The following is an 11,786-nucleotide window of genomic DNA, read 5'->3' as shown; positions in this document are numbered from 1 at the left end:
ATTCTGTGGCAAAGATCCGTAAACGGCAGGGAATCTGCAGTCCCAGCAGGAGGCTGTTGAGCTGAACAAACCCATGGTGTTATGACAGACTGAAATTAATGTGGTCTCGCTTCTGTGGTCATTTACAGAAACGTTCTCATCCTGGAGATATATAAAGGGGAAAAATGGAAGATAATGATTTGATTTATCATTGATCATTTTGTAAATTATGTTTTACAAATGTTTATCGAACAATATCACCAAGCAAGGGATAGCTACACATTTAAATTATTAACAGTACAGAGAATTTCTTAATTTTTTTGTTAGAAAATTGTAGATTTTTTTTTTTTTTTTTACAGAAAAGTACAGTAAAATGCTACAGTAAAAAAAAAAAAAAAAAAAATAGGTTAAACAGGTCACTAGGTTAGTGGTAAGTTACCTGACCATGTAATTGTAAATGGCTTAAAGAGGACCTATTATGCCCTTTTACAAGATGTAATATAAGTGTGAGGTGTGCCCAGAATATGTCTGAAGTTTCAGCTCAAAATGCCACACAGATCATTTATTATAGTATGTCCAATATGCCTCTATTTGGGTGTTTCAGCTTGATTTGTTCGAACCTGATTCGGACACAGACAGAGAAGTTACAACTTTTAGAATGCAACAACAGTTTCTGAATGGTTAGTTTCTGTAGTTGTTGTGGAGTTAACTTTATTCAAGAGAATAAAGAGAATATATGCTGCATGGAGATAGAACAGGTATCGTTTTGTTTTAATATGGTTATAATTTATATAATCATCTTTAGCCACATTAGCCGTACAACATGATAACAAGCATATTCAGAAACACGATTTGGAAAATGTGATACTTACTTGTTCTGGATATGAAGTTTGAGCAAGAACAGTATCTTTCAGAATCAACTTTTGTGCAAATACAGTGTTGAACTGACCATCGTTGGCGAAAAACCCCCCAAAACAAAACAACATATTTCTCTTAATGTCTTCGGCACATTTCCTTCATGTGCGACTCACTCAGGGCAGGATCTATGCTAATAGGGCAGATCGTCACTAGTCATGGGCGGGGCATATTTTCAGATATTTTCTGATTTATGGGGATTAGAAAAAAAAAAATTGTGGGTGGGTGGATTTTTACCATTAGTTGTTTACACACACTGTGGACACACATTCATGTTCAAACACCATGTAAAAATGAATTTTGCATAATAGGTCTCTTTTAACATCTCATTAATTTTTACATAAAAATCAATTTTTTAGTTTATATAAGTAAAAATTACATAATTAACAGTAAATAAACAGTTAAAAAGGACATTATCAGAAATCTACTTTACATATTTTGGGGTTTTATCATATAACTTAATGAAATATACATTCTGTAATACTTGAAATATTGTCAGCATATTTTTTATGGTGAATTTTGCCATCCCGAAAGACCAGAAACATTGTCAGCATATTTTTTTACAGTGATTTTTACTGTAAATTTAAAATTTTTTACTGTGTACAAAAAAATCCTCCTCAAGTAACATACAATGCTATGTTTCAACAATAGAAGGTGAGAGAGAAGCCAGAACTTCATAATGTACCTTTAAATGACCATTGTGGAAGTCCTGATCATGTGCAACAATTTCATTCCATTCTTGAAATGAAGTACTTTGCAATTTAGCATTGTTATGAATTATCTCTAATGTCCAGGACTCAATAATTAAACCCCATGAATACAAAAGCCAAAGTTATATTATATCATTGCAGTTAACTCAATAATGTACGTGAATTAGAGTAAGTATATTCCATTAGATTCTTTCGTGCAACCAATGCAAATAATGTAAGAATCAATATGTCAATACCTGTTCTCCATTTAACAGGGTTAGCTGGAAGTTTTTGTTGAAGTGTTTGTTAGCACAGGTGATTGTAAACTAGCTTTACTGGGATCTATGATGAATGAAATCTTAAATGCAAACATGAAGTCTAATTATAGTTTAAATGGTTGAGTGTGATGTGTATTTCCTTGCTAATATCTAATTCATATAGATGTAACTGCAGAATAAGGTAGCTAAACCGCAGAGTTTAGAGTGGGATTGGTCTCCGATTTCTTTTTACTGCAGCAAGGGGAAACTGCACACCCCATTACTCATGCAGTACTTCTACAAGACAGGGACATCAGCTCACATCACTCAGACTGTGGACGTAACACTCAGTAACACCTCTGGACGTTTCTAGTGGCAGGTCTCGGCATGGCCTAGGTTTAGAGAGTGAATATGATTCATTTCTCGCAACTTCTGAATCTGCCTCTTTCTTTCTCCTTGTTTCTATATATTCACTTTTCATTTGCAATTTTACATATCCTCTTATCTGAGATTTTATTATCCAGCCTGCATAATATCTAGGTGTCATTTCACTTTCTCTCTCCCTTCGCTTTTCTTTCCATTTCAAGGACTGGCACTCATGTTAATACTAACACACACAGACACACACAAAAACAGCGAATGTATATGATCTTCCCAACTCCACCTGAGCAACTGAAGCCCTTTCCGTCTTCAAAGAAATGTCTGAATCTGTACTTACTCTTGAACCATTTAGGGATAGATCGCCCTAAAACAAAAGTCATTTAGTCCTTCATCATGTTTTAAACTTACATGACTTTCTACAGAACATAAAAGGTGAAATTTTTAAGAATGTACAGTACAGGTTCCTCTTTTCCATGAAATTACAATAAATTGGGTCTGGAGCTTTTAAGCTTTAAAAAAGACACAAAAGTACCACAAACATATCATAAATTAGTACATATGAATTGTGTTCTTTATTTAAGCATATTCACTATTACTTATGTTTTGGCATTGCTCATTTCTAAGAGTATATCTATCTGTTAAGCCAATATGAAACCTTAAAGGATTAGTTCACTTTTAAATAAACTTTTCCTGATAATTTACTTACCCCCATGTCATCCAAGATGTCCATGTCTTTCTTTCTTCAGTCGAAAAGAAATTAAGGTTTTTGATGAAAACATTCCAGGATTTTTCTCCTTATAGTAGACTTGAATGGGCACCAAAAGGTTGAAGGTCATAATTAGTTTCACTGCAGCTTCAAATTGTTCTATACGATCCCAGATGAGAAATAAGGGTCTTATCTAGTGAAACCATCGCTCATTTTCTGAAAAAAATTGAAAATTATATAAGTTTTAACCAGAAATGCTCATCTTGAACTAGCTCTCTTCGTCTTCTCTATTTGAATTCCAGCAGTATAGATGCTGCTAAGCGTAATACTGCCCTCCACAGGCCAAAGTTTTAACTAATGTTTATATGCAATATGCTAGTTCAATAGTATATAACAATTAGTTCAAACATTGACCTGTGGAGGGCAGTAATACGCTTAGCAGTGTCTACACTGCTGGAATTCAAATAGAGAAGACGAAGAGAGCTAGTTCAAGATGAGCATTTAAGGTTAAAACTTATATAATTTTCTTTTTTTTTTCAGAAAATGAGCACTGGTTTCACTAGATAAGACCCTTATTTCTCATCTGGGATCGTGTTGAACAATTTGAAGCTGCAGTGAAACTAATTTGGACCTTCAATCATTTGGTGCCCATTCAAGTCTACTATAAAGAGAAAAATCCTGGAATGTTTTCATCAAAAACTTAAATTTCTTTTCGACTGAAGAAAGAAAGACATGGACATCTTGGATGACATGGGGGTGAGTAAATTATCAGGAAAAGTTTATTTAAAAGTGGACTAATCCTTTAACACTGTTTCAGAATCAGGTGCTTAGGTGTAATTTTCTACACAGTTCATAAATTCTGTAAAAACTCCAGGAGTCCTATTAAATAAATTCAGTATTCCCCACAGCTCAAACACAGCTGCACATGACAGGTTTACACAGCAACTGAATGTCAATATGTCCTATACATACTTCTCCAAACACACTGCGATCATAAACGCAATGTAATATGTCTCCTGAGAGTGATATCGCCTGCCATTTCAAGTGTTCCCATAAAACTACTGATGCTACAACATAAACTCAACATTGTAAAGCCTTAAGTGAATTTACAGCATGAACACGCACCCTACCGTGCTGTACCAGGTGTTTAGCAATCAATCAAGATTACTGACACCGTTAAACAGTGTGACTGCTGGTATTGCAAATCTGTGGACTGCAATGCCTAATGCAAGTGGTTAAATAGATCATCCCGTCTCTTTACAGCAGGTTAAATTTAGTTTAAATATTAAAGATTTCTTACTTTTTTCTTGCACATGGTTCAAATAGTATATCATGCAAGCTGAGTCAGTGTATGAGAGTTTTCGTATCATTACCTGAGATTCATGAATATTCAAAGGCTGACTGCATATACATAGGCCTTGAAACTATTTTAAAGAGCACAGCTGCTAATTACTGCCTCTTAGCAAACAAAGATCCCGTCTTTTCCTGTTTCTTACACCTTCCGAATTTTAATTAAGCCAGTAATGTTTTCTACTTATACATTATTGTAACAAAAACAGCTAATTGGATTCTGAAATAGAGCAGACAAACTCTTCCGTGATGCATTACAGTGTATTACATAAAGCAATAAAGCGAGATGGCATTTCAATTTTATGTGACAGATTTGTGTGAATTTAAAATCTAAAAGTTAACTTTATGACAGCTAACGAAGTACAGAATAATCCCTCTTAAATAATTATTTAGCAATCATGACTTCCTGACAAATTCCTTGTATTAATAATTTATTCTGTCTTTCAAGCAACGTAATTGTGTACTGCCTTTGTGTGCTAAAAAGATAAATGACCTTCAAAGGCATAAATAAATGCCATCTGAATACCAGAGACAAAACATTAATCTGGCATTTTAATATACAAACCCTATTCCAAAAAAGTTGGGACACTGTACAAATTGTGAATAAAAACAGAATGCAATGATGTGGAAGTTTCAAATTTCAATATTTTATTCAGAATACAACATAGATGACATATCAAATGTTTAAACTGAGAAAATGTATCATTTTAAGGGAAAAATAAGTTTCATGGCATCAACATATCTCAAAAAAGTTGGGACAAGGCCATGTTTACCACTGTGTGGCATCCCCTCTTCTTTTTATAACAGTCTGCAAACGTCTGGGGACTGAGGAGAAAAGTTGCTCAAGTTTAGGAATAGGAATGTTGTCCCATTCTTGTCTAATACAGGCTTCTAGATTCTCAACTGACTTAGGTCTTCTTTGTCGCATCTTCCTCTTTATGATGCGCCAAATGTTTTCAATGGGTGAAAGATCTGGACTGCAGGCTGGCTATTTCAGTACCCGGATCCTCCTTCTACGCAGCCATGATGTTGTAATTGATGCAGTATGTGGTCTGGCATTGTCATGTTGGAAAATGCAAGGTCTTTCCTGAAAGAGACAATGTCTGGATGGGAGCATATGTTGTTCTAGAACTTGGATATACCTTTCAGCATTGATGGTGCCTTTCCAGATGTGTAAGCTGTCCATGCCACACGCACTCATGCAACCCCATACCATCAGAGATGCAGGCTTCTGAACTGAGCGCTGATAACAACTTGGGTTGTCCTTGTCCTCTTTAGTCCACCTTGTCCTCTTTAGTCTGGATGACTTTAGTCCCAGTTTTCCAAAAAGAACTTCAAATTTTGATTTGCCTGACCACAGAACAGTTTTCCACTTTGCCACAGTCCATTTTAAATGAGCCTTGGCCCAGAGAAAACGCCTGTTTAGGCTTCTTTTTTTACCTATAGAGTTTTAGCTGGCAACGGCGAACAACACGGTGGATTGTGTTCACCGACAATGTTTTCTGGAAGTATTCCTGAGCCCATGTTGTGATTTCCATTATAGTAGCATTCCTGTATGTGATGCAGTGCCATCTAAGGGCCAGAAGATCACGGGCATCCAGTATGGTTTTCCGGCCTTGACCCTTACGCACAGGGATTGTTCCAGATTCTCGGAATCTTTGGATGATATTATGCACTGTAGATGATGATAACTTCAAACCATTTGCAATTTTTCTCTGAGAAACTCCTTTCTGATATTGCTCCACTATTTTTCGCCCATCTTGACTTCTGAGAGACACTGCCACTCTGAGAGGCTCTTTTTATACCCAATCATGTTGCCAATTGACCTAATACTGTAAGTTGCAAATTGGTCCTCCAGCTGTTCCTTATATGTACATTTAACTTTTCCGGCCTCTTATTGCTACCTGTCCCAACTTTTTTGGAATGTGTAGCTCTCATGAAATCCAAAATGACCCAATATTTGGCATTACATTTCAAAATGTGTCACTTTCAACATTTGATATGTTATCTATATTCTATTGTGAATAAAATATAAGTTTATGAGATTTGTAAATTATTGCATTCCTTTTTTATTCACAATTTGTACAGTGTCCCAACTTTTTTGGAATTGGGTTTGTAAAAGAAAAACAATAAATGAACGAGTTCCCGTTAGGTTCACATCCAGGTTTTTAAACGGGATTTGCTGTTGTTTCCAGAGGCAGATCTCTCTGACCTCCATACATATGAGATGCATTGTATTTGTGTGTGATGCTAATGCCTCGAATTATTTCCAGTTGAGAAATAAACTTTTTTTTTATCATTCATTTTAACTTTTATCCATTTCTTTTTGTAGTGTGTTATTGTCTGGTCAAAGAATCAGACTTATTTCTTGCCAAGTCTTATTTAAAGAAACATTCAAAATGATTTTGAGGTCAAGCACAGACTACAATGCAGTTTATTACAGGGGAGAGAATATTTAACCTGATTACATTTTCTGTCATTTTGCATTTATAAACTGGAAATGATTCCAGTGCATCTCAGGTCAGACTATTGCGATGGTTATTTCACACAGAATCTTGTTCTGTTAAATGTGTTGGAATTGTGATTTTTTTTTAATAGAGTAAATTTGGTGTGAGAAAGCCTGCTCATCCAAGCAATGGAAGACAGGATTATTACTGAATAAAACGTTCATTATATTTGCAATTCTGTTTGGTGCCACTAGTGGTGCAGAAATTACACATGCCACCTTTAAGACAAAGAAAATATGAGAACAGCTACATGAGACTAGAAATGGTTTATTTAACACTAGTTTTGAATGGTTTTGAATTAAATAAAGTGATCGTGTTACATTATATGAGGCCTTACTGTCAGTGGCTGTAGTAATCCTACGAAGATGGAGGGAAAAAAAACAGTCTTTAATAAATCCAACAGGGAACACACAGGAGATCACAGGAACAGTTATAGCAAACAACCACATAAACTAAAGACAAGAACAAACAATGAACAGAAGTAACTAAGGACTTAAATACACACAGGGTATTTAAGTCCTAAGCTAAAAATGGAAAACATTTTATGCGTTTTGGCCATTCATTTACACGACAATGGCATTTTGGTGGCCTGAAAACGCAAAATGGGTTTCAAACATCAGCTAAAGTTGGTCCTCGTCGGCTTTTTTTTTTCAGCCGATTCGACATGTTGAATCAGCGTCGGAGCTTGTTGGTCCGTCGTGCCATCTGATCATTCTGATTGGCTGTTCAACTACTGCTACCTGCTGGTACGGAAAGGCATTTCATCTTACGCAGGCGCAGAACGGACGTGCTACTTGGCCGTCGGCTGTCGAACATTGGTTTGGTGTGTCAGGGCAACTTTGGACCCAGATGCTGCCAACGTGAGGTGGTGACGTTTTCGTCACCACTAGTTCTTGGTGTGTTCCTGCCTTTACATGTTTAGACTATCCACCTTATTTTTCAACGCAACGTGTTTTCTGTGAATGTGCGAGACTTCCGATTTATTATAGGGAAATAACGAGAAGAATATCAAAGTGCAGTAAACTGTAAAAATAAGGTGGGCATGCACATTTGGTGCAAGTGCTTTGTAAAAGAATGCTGTACAAAGAAAAAAACTATTCAGTTTTTAGCACATCATTGTCATGTAAACATACCCTAAAACACAATGGAACTAAACTGACAAATGACAATAAAAGGTATAGTCTAGGCTATATAAATTGAAGAGTAAAGTAAGTATATAAAATATAAAACTTTGTAAAATAACTACATTGAAAATAAAATTCCTAAGAGTAAATACATGAACATATCCTCCTTTATTTAATTAACAGCCATTTTTATTACCTCAGCAACCATAACAAACAATTTTGAACTGTTTCAGTAAATAGTCAGACTTCATAGTGATGTATACAGTTTACTCTCAGCGGAGACAGAGGAAACACAGCCGGATGGTGCAATGCAATTAGTATACTGCTCCAGCCAGCAGCAATCAGCAGAACCTAACCTCATTACTGTCTATGGACTACACGATCTGTTTCACTGAGAGGTGAATTAATTACACCAAATTAACCTTGCCGGGAATACATGACATGTTCAGTATGAAAATACACAGAATATTCAATATCAATGTAAACGAATGAGAACCTTTGGAAATATACTGCATCCAAATGCGAGAACTGAAATTGATAGGCAAGAAATATTTTTCCTTTCCTGTGTAATGTCAAAGTTAAGAGAAAAAACATGTGAACAAAATAATTAAACATGCCAGAGCCTAGACAGATGCTGATTATCTCATAACACCATTATACTGGATTAATCAGTGGTAAATCATATTTAAAGTGACTGGCTTTGAAGAGACTTGAATGAGAATAGATATTGGCATTTCTGTTTAACCCAGAGGTCAGATTTTTTTCATACACACACTGCAATAGTTTATAAGAAAATGGCCTTGATTAGATTCTCCTATCCAATTACTCTTCATGTCATTATCATTACATCAGCCTGCTTTGGACTCAATATAAAACAGCTTACCTTCGTGTGGTCTTTCTATTAGTATGAATTAAGCTTTTATACAAACCCCCCCCCCCCAAAAAAAAACAAAACACTACATCTTCACTAAACTGGTGTTTTAGTGAGAGCAGAGAGTCCATCTCTGAAATTCACTTAACAACGGTTTAAAAATAAGTTATGTTTCTAATGAGGAATCATAGTTGAGACTAGTCCAGAACATAATAGGATTATAAGGTTTACAAGCTTTATAATGTCCAGAATATTGTAAAAACACAACCACAATTCATATTCAATGTTATCAAAAAACGGCTCATTGTTTGGAATTAAATAGCATAATGAAACATGCCCCAGAATGGTGATTAGTGCTAGTAACTTACACCAGCCATCACATTCTATTAACCTCTTCCTCTCCACAAACAGTCAGTGCGTCACCTCAATTTAACTCACTATCTGGAGCTAAACGACCAGCGTCATATTGACCACGACACATGCATTCCTCCCCCTGAAACCTGAACGTTATCCAACCATGAAGTCACAGACTAAAGGAATTAAAGTCATTCAACCCTGAATGTAATGGAAATGCATGTGCCGATATCATGTATTTATACGGAATGTAATTACAGAAGAGCAAAGTAAATTGAAGCAAACAAATCAATTCTAGACTTGTAGTTGTCTGACAGTAAATTAAACTGAGTTATGGACTGTACTTGACATAAGAGGGAATGTGGCCATCATATGTTTTTCTAGGCTATTTTCTAGGTTCCTCTTTTGCCAAATGTGTGTATGCACAGTGCCAAAAAAATAATTTAGCACCAAGGATTTTTGAGATAAAAATGGAGCATTATTAGAAATCAAGAGTCCATAAAATGAGAAAAAAAAAAGTTAATTAAAATGAAACATATACACCTTAAATAAAAGTTTCTATAAACCACAGGCCATTTGATCTTATCTTATGTACCTTTTTTTATTATTTATAAAAAAACAAACAAACATGTAAGACAAGTATAATTTAAGTTGCAAGTTTTGCACATTTTTTTTTTTTTTTTAAATAAAAAGTGAAAAGTAAAATCAAAACTTTGAATACTGGTAAGGTGAATAAATGACTAAATCTAATTTAAAAACTTTACATTAAACACCAGCATCATAAAGTTTACATATACCTTTAAATATTTATTCAAAATTGTCTATAAATATTACAGGGGTTTTCTCCTTTGGAATTAATACTTACTCCAAATAAAACAAACAATTCCAAGTAATATTTACTTTCAAATTGAGTACATTTGAATTTAGGCCCCATTTTCACTAGTGTCTTTTTGTTTTAAAACGGCGTTTTAAAATGAAAACGATCCTTGTCTACAATGGCGTTTCCACAGCATTTCAGAAACGATCTCCGTCTACACTATACGGCCAAAAACGCATGTCACATGACCATTCATGCACACTGGGCATGCGTGTACAAGTGTAAACAGTTGCCTCTTGCGCATGTAGGCACCAGTATTAAAAAAATGCAGTGTTTAACTGCACAATGGCTGCTAAAAATTACAACAAAGCCAGCAAAGATTGCAGTTCAGTCTCCATGTTATTGTTTACACGGTCGTCAAGGATACGCAGAGTGAACGTGGGCAGCCACGCCATCGTTTTCAAATTTGGTCCGTTTACACTGAAACGCAACTCCGGTGTTTTCAAACTAAAACGGGGTCTACAGCATTTTCGAAAATATCAAAAACGGCAGTGTAGTGTAAACGACAGGTGTAACCGTAGCAAAACGTATGTGTTTTAAAACAAAAACGCACTAGTGTAAACGGGTCCTTAGTGTATTAAATCTTTGTTGCTGTACTTCACAAAAAAACTATTTTTTTTCTGTAATTGTATGATAACGTATTTTTAAATTAATAAGAAATGTTTTGTTTATTATTATAATTATTATTTAAAAAAAAAAATACATTTACAGCATGGATTTCTGTGATCCTATTCTACCTCAATTCAAATTCCTGAATAAGTGGAATGTAGAAGGAATTCTCCATCCAATTCTGAATGGGGCACAATCCAGGCCGCATTGCAAATTCAATTCAAACTGCACTAACATGTTTTTGCTGCAACATGCTTTCTTAAATATGTTCAGAAACAGGTATGAAAAAAGTCAGATCAATCCTCATACAGTACTTGTGGGCAGATATACGTTTCATTTAGAATTCAAGCACTCCTAACTCTTTCATGCATCAAATGCGCCTCAGCTTCATATGAACCGACAGGGCATGAAGCGACTGAGATTGTGTGAGCTTGTATCGCCACACTCTGTGTTGTACAATCCAGTACCGGAGCTATGAGTTAAGCACTGCAGTTGTGGATGTGACGTCCAATGGCCCTGCTACTGCCAATACATACAGAACACAACACGCTGCTGTGAGCAAGTAAGACATGCTCCTATTGTACAATATATCATACATGAATTACCTGTAGCAGATCTATACAGGTGGAGCTGGGGAAGGTGGAAGGATTCTGAAACTGCTACAGCAAGTACTAACCAAGTATCTGAAGGTTGAGCAGCAAGCTCATTGGCTACTGATACAGCAGGAACCAATCAGCTGTGCCCTATCCACCTGTTTCCACGGGGCGCTACTGTAAAAGAGAACGTGGGTACAACTTCCGGTGAGGTGGCGGAAGTAGCATACCAATGGTATTTTGTGTGCTAATTAGCAAAGAGGCTAAGTGTTTTTTGGATCATTGTTTACTTTGTAAAGTTACAAATCTTTATGAGAGATGTCGTTACGGCGCTCAGGGACAACATCTCAGTTTAGTACATTTATTAGTTAATAATATCACAATGCAATAAACAGTTTTTGTGCCCTTAATTGCCCTTATTTACTGACCTTACACAAAAGTGCTGCTGCATGACTAGAGCATCCTGACCCTGCAATACTTGAACAACCCGCTGTCTGTACTTCACCTGTCACTGATGCTAGCACCAAAGCCATATGATGTTATTGACTCCTAACGTGTCGTGCGTGCCAGAGCC

The sequence above is a fragment of the Megalobrama amblycephala genome, linkage group LG11 (assembly GCF_018812025.1).
Source record: "Megalobrama amblycephala isolate DHTTF-2021 linkage group LG11, ASM1881202v1, whole genome shotgun sequence".
Classification (NCBI taxonomy): domain Eukaryota; kingdom Metazoa; phylum Chordata; class Actinopteri; order Cypriniformes; family Xenocyprididae; genus Megalobrama; species Megalobrama amblycephala.
The sequence above is the reverse complement of the archived record's forward strand: the minus strand, read 5'-3'. Positions refer to the sequence as shown.